The sequence below is a fragment of the Vicugna pacos genome, chromosome 2 (genome assembly GCF_048564905.1).
Source record: "Vicugna pacos chromosome 2, VicPac4, whole genome shotgun sequence".
Lineage (NCBI taxonomy): Eukaryota > Metazoa > Chordata > Mammalia > Artiodactyla > Camelidae > Vicugna > Vicugna pacos.
In genome coordinates this window covers 81,120,418-81,133,915 of record NC_132988.1, presented here as the reverse complement: position 1 = coordinate 81,133,915, position 13,498 = coordinate 81,120,418, and the positions used below count along the sequence as shown (strand labels likewise).

The window sequence follows — 13,498 nt, the reverse complement described above, 5'->3', positions numbered from 1 at the left end:
GTTCTATCCGTCCCTTCGAGAGTAGAATCTATTTTCTGGTTCTTTTGCCTATGGTTTCTCTTCTCTGTAGGAGGATTAAACTTCCCGACCCCACTGAAATCAGTGTGGCCACATGACCTGCCTTGGTCAATGAAATCTGGGCAGAAGTGATGTGTATCACACTCGGGCAGGAGCTTGAAGAACTAAGCATAGTTTGCCATTTTCATCTCCAGCCAAGGGAACATGGTGTTGAGCCTAGATCCCAGAGTGAAGACAATGTATAGCAGAATTGCAGTAGACTACAATAAACATGGAGCATGAATGAAAAAGCAACCTTTGTTGTAAGTCCCTGATATTTTGGGGTTCTTTGTCATTGCAGCATAATGTATCCTGATAGATGCAGTATTTTATGTTGTTTCCTTTCTACTCTTTCTAACCTTCCAGAGTTCCCTTTCACCTAATGAATAAAGGTCCAACTAGCCTGGCATACAAAATTCACCTAGCCCTAACCAGTTTTTCCTTATCTATTTCTTTTGCTTTGAAAGTTACAATGAGAAAAATTTCGGTTAAGCACACTCATCACATTATATTTAGCAAATATGATGCATATTTGCAACTCTCCTACTTATTAATAACTTCTTTGAGTCAAGCCTCTGCTTAAGACCTAATAGGGAGTATGACTAAGCCCACAGAACTATGGGCTGGGGAAGGCTGGCTAGAGTAAACTCCTATAAGAATCTGTAGTTAGAAATTGACTCAGTGGGTTGATAACCAATACAGAGCTGAGAGATCTGAAACGGCTCAGTGCCAGGATATGATGGTAGTGCAGGGGAATGGGGCAAATTGCATAGAAAGAGGTCAGGAACTAAGCCAGGACTGAGAAATGAGAGTGGTTCCCAGAAGTAAGGCCCAAGGAGAAATAAATGTCAAAGTTTGAAAGATACATGGGGTGTGACAGACTGAACTTTGTCCCCTCAAAATTCATATGTTGAAGTCCTAAAATCCAATGTGACTGGTTTTGGAGATAGATAGAGCCTTTAAAGAGGTAATTAAGATTAAATGAGATCATTCAATAGGTTTAGTGTCCTTACAAAAAGAGGAAGAGACACAAGGGGTGAATGAGCCAAGAAAAAAAGGCCATGCGAGAACACGGTGAGAAGACAGACATCCGCAAGCTAAGGAGAAAAGCCTCAGGAGAAACCGACCCAGAGAGCACCTTGGTCTTGGACTTCCAGCCTCCAGAACTGTGAGAAAGTAATTTTCTGTTATGTAAGCTGCCCAGCATGTGGTACTTTGCTATGGTAGCCCCAGCAAACTAACACATGGCATGAGCAAGGAGAAGAGACCTACAGGCCAGGTCCTGGCCAAGATAACTGTCAACACCCTGTTGTCACTGCAGCTTCCCTTCACTTATACTCACTTCCTACCCGGGGCTCTCTACCACTCCATGGGAATCATGCCCCCTTCTGACAATGAGTGCATGTCTCGTCTCTTAGACTCCAAATAGCCAGGAACTATGATATTTCTCTCCTATCACCCAGAGACTTGTGCTGTGTATAACAAAAGGCTCATTCAATTCTTGAGGACTGATGAATGTGTTCTCTGGTCCCTCACCTGAATCAGTGGTTTCTAACCTCATGGAACCCCTCGGGGAGGGGAGGTTCATGGATGAACTTTAGGAACTTGCCCAAAGCTTTCATCAGATTCTCAAAGGGAATCTTGGCATTCAAAGGCTGAAAAAAACACTTCAACTTTGATGTTGGCTTTTGTTAGACCCTTCTGACCAATGCTGGTGTTACATGATTCAGTTCACATGCAGGAATGTAATAGGCTCCTTATTTATCAAACTTCTCCCATCATATTTAGATAGTAGATAAGTTACTAAATCTGTCCTACAGCCACCATCTGTTAGGTGGCTATTGGTGTAGGTTTATTGTCCTCAGTTTCATAAGCTATAATCTATTTTAGAAATGACAGATTCAGAAACAAAAGTTTGGATATCTGCCCATAAACATTCCCAAAATAAAGTCATACTTAAAAGAACTTGTGGATTCAAGGTCTTTTTATTAAAACACACACACACACACACAAACACTTTTCTCTGCTATCTAGTTGTAAGAAATACAGTGAATCTTTTTAATCATGTTACTTATTAATAAGACCCAGAGCAAATATCCTGTATAACTGAGTCAAAACTCTGCAGCTTTACCACATACAAATGAACTATCCAGGTACGTATTTACATTTAAAAGATAAGTCCAGTTTGCTTTAACCAAGTTACTTTTTATGTTAACATAGATTTGTGTAAGAAATTTCATCATGATCACTTTGTAAAAAACATAAAATATCAATTTTAGTATTAGAAAAAATATTTTTGTGGGTCCAACCATTTTTCCTTAGCTCTCTAGCTACAACTTTCTCTACATTCTCATTGAACTGATGTAATTACCTGAAACCAATCTCACAAAGCTATGTTGAATAAATGGGGAATGTTGTTAGAAGATCACATTTTTGGTCCCAGACAAATTTTCCTTTAGCCAACTTGGGCAAAATCTTCAGAAATGCTTGTCCTACACAACCTGCAATAGTCCCACTGTACCTGTGGCCCTCAGGACCCATTGGAGAAATGGTGCCTGTGTCCCCCACACTTCTGAGACCCAGATGTGCACGTAGGCAGAGGAAAAGCAAAGTCAAATACAGCCTACCCCTCTGATCTTCACTCAGAGGAGACTGCTCACGCCCTAGACTTCAGCTAAGGAAAAACTTCCCATTGTCTGAGGCAAAAGGACATCACGTCACTTCATCCTGTGCCTGGAAAGGCAGTTTGAAACAAGTAATTCTGATTCTAGAGATGTTGAGACCGTTCCCAGCTGCACCATGACTAGTTTTCAGTTCCTAGGCAAATTGCCCAATTTCCTCTGCTCCCAAATTTCCCCAGCTGTAAAACAGAGATAATTATTGTTACCTTTCTCTTGTGCTATTCTGAAAAATAAATAGGACAAATGTTTCTAAAGTGCTTGGAGACAACTGTCTGAAGACATATTTGCCTACAGCTATAGGTGGGGGCTTTCTTTATTTTTGTTAATGTTTTGCTTTTGGCCTGACTTTGGCATAAATATAGAAAAATCTAAGTTAAATTAAGTCATAACCCTTTATCTAATGTAAACACTTACAGTATGCATAGCACTGTGCTAGGCACATGGAGAATACAGAGGGGGCACGTCCCCACCCTCAAGGAGCTCACAGCTCACTCAGAAGGAGGTGGTATAACCTAGAGGCTGAGAAACACAAGCGCACCAGTCAGCCAAGGTAGCTGGGTAGGACTCCTGTTCCAAACCTTAGGAGCTGGAGATCCTGGAAAAAGCACTCAGCTTTACCAAGCTCTGTTTTTCTCATGCAAATCATAATAACTAACATCTGAGTGTCTGCTGGGTGGCAGGGGGTGTTTACTTACTTGAAACTCAGAACCACCTGAGATAGATACCATTATTATCCCCATATCTGCATCCCCATCTTAGAGATAAGGATTCTGAAGCTTAGATACATTACATAACTTGTCCCAAGTCATATACAGTCAGGGACCAAAATGCAGACCCAACGTGTATGGCCACAAACATGGAGACCTTCCCACTAAACTACACTATCATCAAATGGGAGGAACACTCACCTCACGTAGACTTGTGAGGAGTAACTGAAATGGGTGCATAAAACACTGTTAGCCAGTGTCTGACACATCATAAACGTGCAATAAATGTAGAAGTAGCAGTGGAAGAGCTTAGACACATATATAAATAACCAGAACGGCAAGTCTGTTTCCTGGGAAAACTCTTACAGACCAATCGTTACATAGAGGGTTACGGCATGGAGTTGTGTTGGGGGAAGAATAGCCTATGAACTGCACCATTTCTGAATCGGCAGACAAGGGACCGATACTAGGAAGGAGAGGTGCTTCATATCAATGTACATTTCTGAAGGTCATTTAAAGAAAGGTTAAAGTATCTGCAGTACCCTGCTGTGATCAGATTCAGGCGTATTCGTGAGAACAATTTTTACATAAGCAATGTAAAAACGCATCTGCTGCAATTATTCTACTCCCCTTCCTTAACCCCCGCCCCCAATTTCCTTTAGGAAGAAACCACAGCATGGAGTTTCTTTTCAAAGTCTTGAAATAAAAATCGCCCCCAAAAGGATCTTGCTTTTAAAATCTTTTAGAGTTGTTTGAGAAGAGAGAGAGAAGGGAAGGGGAAAAAAAAAAGCGTAAGGAGCCAAGTGCTTATATTCTGGCCAAGTTCTGAGCCTCTGGGAACAAGAGCTGGAGGGGAGGACTGTTAACCCCATTCTCTCGGGCAGAGTGAGCTCTTTGCCTGTGGGTCTGCACCGCCTGTAAAGCTCATCGCGCACTCGCCCTCGGAGTGAGAGGCGAGCCCGCTGGGAACTGCAGGAATCTGCAACAAAAACGATGACAGTCTGAAATACGTCGCAGTGCCAACCTCCAAATTCATCTGTCACCTCAGACCCTGACTAGTTGACAGAGCAGCAGAATTTCAACTCCAATAGACTTGAATGTGTTTCTGGGCAAAGAAGCAGAGCTAACGAGGAAAGAGATTTAAAGAGTATTGGATATTTGTCAAACTTTTATTTCCAGGCTGTGTGCAAAGAGGGGACTCAACTTCAATTTTCTGCCAAGGCTCTGGGTCCAGCTACCTACCTGAAGGTAAATTTTAATAAGTTTGCTGTATCATCTAATTGCATTTGTTAACATGATTTGCATGATCTGATAAAGATGTCTAATATTTTCGCCTAATACAAAGCCATTTTTTTACTCCCAAAAAACCCCTTTGCATGATTTACAGAAAACCTACTTAAGAGGGAATTTTAACAACTGAATTCATGCTTCCTTTTCTTCTCCAAGATTAAATAGTAGGTACTAATAAATGATGGTTTTAGTGTAAACCAAGAAGACAAATGTAGAACTATGGTTGGTCAGACTAGCATTCAAATCTTGGTGAAGTCTGAAATCTGGAAATGTGTTTTATAGAAACGCTTTACTAAATATATTAAATAAATCAAAGGGCAGATAGCTTTTTTAAAAAATCTTTCAGATCAAAGTAACTTGAGTGTTTTCCATGTTTAAATTATCCGAAGTTAGTCAATCACCATCATTTTCCCAGTCTGTAACTAACAGCAATGTAGAAATGGAGCATTTTGCTTTTCCAAGAGGTAAGAAAATCCCTATAATACTATATTCTTCTTTGATTATTTTTTAGTTATTGTGACTATAATTTTTTCCTGATGCCCTTTTACAGTTTTACGACTCATTGTTTCTTATCTCCTTTGATCATTTTTAAGATTCGCGCGCACGCGCACACACACACACACACACACAATTTCTAATTCCTATTGATACCTTCTTTAGGAAGGGGAAAAGGAGGGAGGGGAATCAAAGAGCTAAAAAATTATGATAACTCCTGTATCTTTAAGGTATCTTCGTGTCTGGCTCTATCTTCTAAAACAAAACAATAATGCAAGTCATGCTCCCTCATTTCTCCTAGATATTAGGGGTCACCCTGCAGGAGAAAACCACGTGTTTAACTGCAGATCAATGCTGTTGATACCATACCCAAGAGGTAGTGCAGAGAGAGCATCTCTTTTGAACTGCCTTTAATCTGAAAAGAGGTTAAATATGTCACCTTGGCATTGTATCGAAGCTCTCCTCTGGCCCAGGGCCTAAGTACACTGAATAGAAATGTTCACTACGTCCAACTCAGCAGAAATCTTTCTTTTTCAATTCTCCCCTTTCTCATGGATACCAGCATTTTTCAGTCCACAACTCATTCAGCTAAATTTTGATGGTTATAACTATTGTTAACTATGACTTTTTTTTTAAAGGACACTCCTCCCAGGAAACATTTAAGTTTATATTTCTGTCCATTCAACAAGATCCAGCAAAGCACAACAATCTGTTTCATATACTGATTATCCAATCAAGCAATGCTGCTTTCTACATTTTGGAAAAGAATAGGTACATGTTATTAATGAATCTTGCCTTTTTTCTCTCAGAGAATTTTTGAACAGCCATTTAGCAACTGGAGTACTGGGGTTTCCTTTCCAGGTCCTTTGGGGTTTAATCCCCAATAGCCTCTCATGCAGTTTCACTTATCAACTAAGTAAAAATAATAAATAGGGATGACAGAAATGAAATGAATAGTGATATGTCTGGAAACACTAGAACATTATTCATCTCATTTCCTCCTGACTGCTTGTTATTTTTATTCAGTTGATACGTAACTGTACACAAACATTGCTATTTTAGTTAAGTTTAGCACAATGTCCAGAACATGTTGGGACTCTTTTTCCACCAAGAATATGAGTGACTGTTGTTAAGACTTCAGATGCCCTTTTCACTAACATATCATCCTGGAACAACCTCCAGTGAGGGAAAAGGGGGCCCCACAAATCCAGGAGAACTTCCCCAGCAGCCCTAGCTGCCAAAGAGATGTCCAATTAGGTGAGGGTCTGATTCATACAGGGGCCACCCAGCATCTTCCCCCAAAGGTGAGCTTGCAAGGTAGTACTACCTGAGGCTAGCCTGGTTTTTGTCTTGGGCATCGAGAGACAGTCAGAACTCTGGGGAACAGAGTGTGTGGTCTTGACTGATTGGGAGATGGTGTGATAAAGTGAGTGAGATCATGGGCTCTGGAAATACACAGATCTGGTTTATACCCAGGCTCTCCCAGGCTCGGTGACTTTGGGCAAATGACTCTTTGAGCCTCAGTCCCCTCATTTGTGGAAATGGGGATCATAAAATTAGTTGCTACCTTAAAGATTTGTTGTGATAATTAAGCGAGGAGAACAGCTATGGCTGATACATATGAATCAATCCATCAATCACAGCTAACATCAAAGCACAAGGCCGCCTATACTTTCCAAGTGGAACTCTGTAGAAAGGGAATTTACTCTACGTGTTCCCTCAGGGTTTCTTCCTTGTACTTAGACACTTTGCTGTGTAATAAAATGTCAATTTCAGGTCTATGCCTCTGAGTCAGCGTGGCAGAGTGGATAGAGCATGGGTTTCAGTGTCTAACACCACTGAGTTTGAATCCTGGCTGAGTGAGCTTGGGCAGTCCCTTCACACCTCCAGGACTCAGTTTACCCACTATTCAGCAAATAGTGATAATAATACCCACAAGGGGGTTGTTGTAGGAATTAAATAAGATTTTTTTTAATGTCAGGTATAGCACCTGGCAGAGTACTAGCTATACAGAGAGAAAGTGTTTGATTATTCACTTGGAATAATTTTCTGACAGTAAAATTGGAGGTCAAGAAGGAAATATTTCTTTGAATTGTCTTTTTTTTAATCCTAAGAAATGGAAAAATAAACCTGACACTACTGTATTCCCCTGAGGGGCCTCGACCTGAAGTATTTATTACTGAGAGTCTTTACTGCTTCGTCAATTAGTTGCTTCTTAATGGCCAAGTCAAATGAAACCAAAGCAAGCTTTCTGTTACAGACTGCCATTAAGAGGACTGAGGCAAAATGCTGCTTTGCGCTCAATTCTGTTTTATTGGCCTACTTGGACAGAGGAGAAGGCCCCCAACACTTCTTCTTTCTTATCTTTTCTAAAGGCAAGAATAGGGGTTTTGACTTGCTCTAGGGGTATTTTTTCCTCTCGAACTGAAATTCAAGCAAAGGGCTTGTTTTTTGTTTTTTTGTTTTTTGTTTTTGTAAACCTCTCCCCGATGTTCTTAGCATTGAAATGTCAGCCCCTTTTTTCTGGCTACATCGAGCAGGAGCAGGCCGCCATCAGAGCGATGATAGAGAGACTCAAGTCTCACAATCCTCTCCGTGAAATAACTCTTAGTCCGCTTTAAAAATCCTTCTTTAGAAATGAAGTCTCCAGTCCTGGCTTGTTTCCTCCCTGTTATGCAACCATCTTACGTACACCAACAACAGTAGCCAAATGTTTCCTTTAAAGAGTCAATGAATATGTCTTAAGAAAACGAACAAGAAAGCTACTAAACGGTGAGCAGTTTACTGTGGAGGACAGGGACAAAGGCAAGCAAGAAAAACAGAAAGACCTCACTTTCTAGCACATACTGCACATCCCGTAATAAATCCATTTCCAGGTTCCCACTGCCTCCTCCTATCTTCACTACGTGCTTATCAGGGGAGATCAGGGACAGGCTGCCTGGGCTCAAATCCTGATACTCATACTCTAGTTTTTTATCTAATCCACTCTTTGCCTTGTCTTCTCAAATGTAAATTAGAGGTAATAATAGTCGTGGGAATTGAATGAGACTGCATGTAAAGATCTTATCACAATATCTGACCAGTGGTAACCATTGGCTGTTAAACTCACCAAGCCTCAGTTTCCCCTACTTCTTAAATGAGGATAACAGGTAATTCATAAGATTGTTGGGGATTAACTGAAATAATGGATAGAAGTGCTCAAGAAGTAGTAGTTCTTTTAATCCTTTTCTCGTTAAGTCTAACACTGATGAGACTGGCTTTTTTGAACTTGGAATCTCCCAGTGAGTAAACTGTAATGAATACAGGACTCAGAATTATTGTATAAATGTGAACCATTAAATTTCTAGAGAATAAAAGGAAATAATTAAGGGTTTTGATATTTATAAAGAGTAAAAAGGACTCTTCTCATCTTGATTAACACTAGTGCAAAACGTATCAAAACATTTTATCTTTCATTACGATCCTTGTTATTAAAGTTTCTGTTTTAGTTTCTCAACTGTTTTCTAAGTTATACAATTAGGTAAATAAGTAATATTTTTTCCTTATCTCTCAAGCAACTAATGTATTCAGTGCTCTACCCCATTCAAAATGCCAGAGACGCTACAAGAGCCATAATAAGAGAGGCTGTGCTCCCGTGAAGTTTGCTGTGTAGTTAAAAAGGCAGTCGTTAATCAAATCATTGCATTAATAAAAAGCGCATTTGCCCAAACATAAGGTGACCCCAAATACAAAGTCATCTTCATTTTTCTAATGGAAAGATCCTCAGCCACAGTCTTCAGTCAACCTAAGTGCACAGATGGATAATATATTGTAATGTATACCTAGGACACTTAACTCTATTGTTATATATACATATTTTAAATCTCATTTCATTCTAAATATTTTATACTTGAAAAAAATTTTTCCATCCTCATATTTCATGAAACAATTTTGTTAAAACTCTCTCTATGCACCTTTAACATCCTTGTCTGCATTCACTGGACCCACTCTGTAATTATCTAATAGAGAGTAGTGCATTATGAATTCTCTGCAAGTTGTTCATAACGCATTTCTCAAAAATCTGCTGATGCTGCAAATTTGAGCCCCAAGCATAAATTCTCACTCTACAGTGATGATCTCTACATATTAATTACTTACTATATGGTTTTTTCCAGTGCTCTTTAAAGGGCTTATTTACAACCACTGGAGTCCATGAAGTGTGGTTTTCTAAAATTGTGTAATTCCAACCCTTGCAATAATGAAGTCATACCTCAAGAATAATTATCATCAAATCTGTTTTAAATATCTTTATCTCCTTCTTTACTGTCATGGTGACTTTCTTAAAAACAAAAATAAATATTGCTTGAGATCATTTCAGGCTGTTTTCCTAAAATGGTACTTTGTTGTTCCAAATGAAATAACTGAGACAATGACCATTAATGTGAGAGACCTCAAAAGTATGAGAATATAAGTCAAATCTCTCTTTTTTATAGCACAACTTTGGGGGGTGAAAAATTCACATTATATTGAGCATGTATTGCATATAATTATATGCTGAAATGTGTTAAGAAGGCAAAGCACCTTTGTTCTAAGAATGTAAGGAGCCTGACCTCTGCTCAAGGTCACTGATGGCTTTCCTTGATCTGAAGGCTAAACAGAGATTAACTCTGCAGGAGATGTGTGTGTGCTGGACGTTGGTGGTTGGGGCAAGTAGGTTCTGGCAAGAGAATTCTGAGCATGTGAACACCTTGTGCAAAGACCCTGTAGCAAAAGGGATCATGGCCTATTTGAGGAACAGAGAGGAGGCCAGTTCCTGGGAGAGCAAGAGGCAGAGCAGTGGGAGATGCGAAGCCTCAGCGATGCCCCATAACATCCTCTTCCCTGGGCACTCAATGCATTTATCCTCTGTTTCATTCATGTTTAATGTGTATCTTTAACATCTCTGTTAAATTCTGGTTAGGTCTAAAGTTCTGATGGGCATGAACCAAGTCTATCCCTAGCTTGGATTCATGTAGTGGTGAGTTCAGTGAGGCAGGATGACCAGCAGTTGAAGGTCAGAGCTCCAGAAAAATATGTATCTTTGAGTGTATATCATATACATTTACAGAGCTGGGCAATCTTGGTGTCAGACGGTGACTCAGCAGAGAACTTGAAATAGAAGAATATCTTTCTTAATCCTTCAGATGACTTTAATGCCAAGCTATAGAGCTCTCCCAAGAGACTCATAATACTTGAAAAGCCCCAAAGCATCACTGTTAACTCTGTATCAGGTAACAACACGTATATGTTAGCCAAAATATGACTCAGGGATTTGCTGATAACGAAGTCTTTGGCTATCGTATAAAGACAGGGTGAAGGAGAATGCTCTGTTTGAGTCTGATTATGAAGTACCTATAATAACCATTTTGTTTACTACATTTCCCTGAAGGGAAATTTTTCCATAGTTATAATAATTACTAAAAATAGCAGCCTACAATCTCCCTCTGATATAAACGAATTCAACAGAAGATACCTGGCCTTATTTGGAAGTGTGGATGTACACACTCCACGAAATAATATACCAGCAGTAAGAAGAAAAGTAAAATAACAAGGAAAACAGTCACTGCAGCCTCTCCTCTCCCTAGGCTTTCTAGGGTATACCGTGTGTCTTTCTCAGGTCTTTTGACTGTAGATAAGGTAAAATGAATGGATCAAGTAGTCATCATCTGTCTTGGAAACCAAAAACGCTAAAGAAGTTTTCTTGTAAATTTGGCTGAGGCTGCCAATGAAGGAGCCCACAGCGGGAGGAGGAGGGCATCTGAACTGCCTGAGGAACGCAAGGCAACACGAGGAAAATTCAGTTAGGAAAACTTGAAACAATAATTACCAGCACTAAAATTTCCAAAAAGTCATTGACATAACCAAAACAAGAGATGGGAAAGAGCAGACTCCAAGCCTGTTCTTCCCTTTAAAGGTGTGGATGGCCGTGTTTCCACTCCAGTTCAGAAGTCAGACAGCTCGTCAATACTTAGAAGAAGAGAAGGGAGATAAAAAGAGAAAAGAACCCACAACAACATGGATGAGCTTGGAGGGCTTTATGCTAAAGGACATAAGTCAGACAGAGAAAGACAAACACTGGATGATATCACTTACATGTGGAATTTAAAAAATACAACAAACTAGTGAATATAACAAAAAAGAAACATACTCATCGATATAGAGAACAAACTAGTGGTTACCCATGGGGAGGGGGAAGTGGGGAGGGGCATTTTAGGGGTAGGGGTTACGAGGTACAAACTATTATGTATAAAATAAGCTACAAGGATACATTGTACAACACAGGAAATACAGCCTATATTTCATAATAACTATAAATGGAGTCTAATCCTTAAAATTGTGAATCACTATATTGTACACCTGAGACATATAATATTGTACATCAACTATATTTCAATTTAAAAAAAATTTTTAAGAAAGAAGAGATATAGTGAGATAAGGAGTACGCAGTGGAGACAGATGGTTAGATTAAGTAGATTTAAGTGGCAAGGCAATACGCAGAATTTCAAAAATAAATTTACCATTTTAAATGTAAATTTAAATTAGTGTTCTAAATTAATTAAATTGATGTTCTTTAAAAAACTATAGGAACTGAAAAGAAATCAAATAAAAACACCTACTCTGACCTAATCTTATTCCAATTTAAATCTTTAGAAAATATAATAGAAACTGAAAAGAGACTAATACAATGAGAACTCAAAATGAACCACAGTACCCAAAATATATTCTGTTTGTTTGTGTAAGTTCACTCCTAAATCTAGATGGAAAATGGTGTTCCAGAGTATGCTAAATTTTAAGTGCTCTCTCCTTCTCTAGGAGATAGGCATTTCAGGACCTCAAGAGACAGAAAGACCAAGAGTCAGAGAGTTTTATTCAAAGGAACATCCTATGTTTCCTCCCAAGTGCCAAGTAATATTTAGCTACTGCGTACACTGATTTCCACCCTCAACCTGAAAGACCATGCATTTGGTCTTAAGAGACCAGAGCTGACATTGTTCCATCAGAGGTCAATGGGGACTGGCGTGCACATAGCCCATTCTCCCTTTGCCTTTCAGACCAAGCTCTGCAGGCTTGCCTGGGCTATAAGAAAGAATATTCAGGCCCTTTCCCCCCCCCTTTTTTTTTCCCCAGGGACAGAACTTGTAGACCTGCTGAGAAATCTAATTACAACCTCCTTTCATGGTGAAATCCAATTACAACCTCTCCCATGGTGAAAGCCAATCCTTTTGATACAAAAGGAAACAAAACTAAGGGGTTTCAAGCCGGGAATGTGTCTCTGTTCTGCCTTCTCTCTTAGGCAACCATGCGGATAGGTTGCAATGACCTTGACTTGACTTGCTTAGGAACAATGATCATAAACTATTGCGACCTCTGTTCCCATAAGAAGGAAAAATATTTTCATCTCTGATGTCAGGAGTTTCTGGAGATTTTCTCAAGGATCCATTAGTTGAGCAAAGCAAAATCCTCCACATATGCATTTTTAATTCAGCAAGATGATTTTTCTTTTTGAACTTAGAATGTCATGTTAAACAAGAAAAAAAAAAGTAGTGTTATTTAAGACAATATCCTCCTATAATCTTTTCCTGACATCTTTAATGCCCTGTGCCATCTTTTCCACCAACCCTTTTCCTTGAGGATAATGAGAAAATGCAGTACTGCCTGAAGGCAGATCACCTCAAATTCCTAAAACTTAATTAAGATAAATGGAGACAGTTCTCAAGATAGTCATTTATGGAAATACATATTTTACATATACCTGGTAAAAGTCTATAATTGCTGAAACAATAAAATTACCAAACACATTCTAATCAAATCTCTATCTTTACTACACAATCACTGTAGTCCACTGAATATGTATAAGACCCAGATTTGCAGCTTATCACCCAAAATGGGCAAAATTTTTAGAAGAATCCAGTCGACTAATAAAATTTTAATTGAATATGAGTGGAGCAAGGGCTGGTAAATGCTTTTGTTTTGTTTTGTTTTTTAAATATGATAAAATTTACCATAGGTTCAGTAATAGTGCTATGCCCATTGAGTGAATAAAAGTAAATAAACAAGGATAAGAATCACCATTCAGAATGATCCTCAAATAGCTCCAGAAGTAATGCATTTTTACCATACTTGATTCAACTTCAGTTACCTAATCATCTATATAATATGATAGGGACCCAGCGGGAAGGTGCCCTGAAATCTGACAAAATCAGAAGAACTGATCTAGATTATGGGTCAAAGAAAACCTGTAGCTGGTTT

General features: G+C 39.1%; 1 protein-coding gene across 2 annotated transcripts in view; it reads left to right on the top strand.

The window, feature by feature from the left end:
* Positions 1 to 4,178: 4,178 nt before the first annotated feature.
* The window catches only part of SPARCL1 (SPARC like 1), a 42,701-nt gene continuing 33,381 nt past the window's right edge, over positions 4,179 to 13,498 (top strand). The window contains exon 1 of one of the 2 annotated variants that reach the window (XM_006198178.4): positions 4,179 to 4,693. The gene's annotated coding sequence lies outside the window, so the exon portion shown is untranslated. The remainder of the gene's footprint in view (positions 4,694 to 13,498) is intronic. The other variant, XM_072943143.1, reaches the window with a different exon arrangement.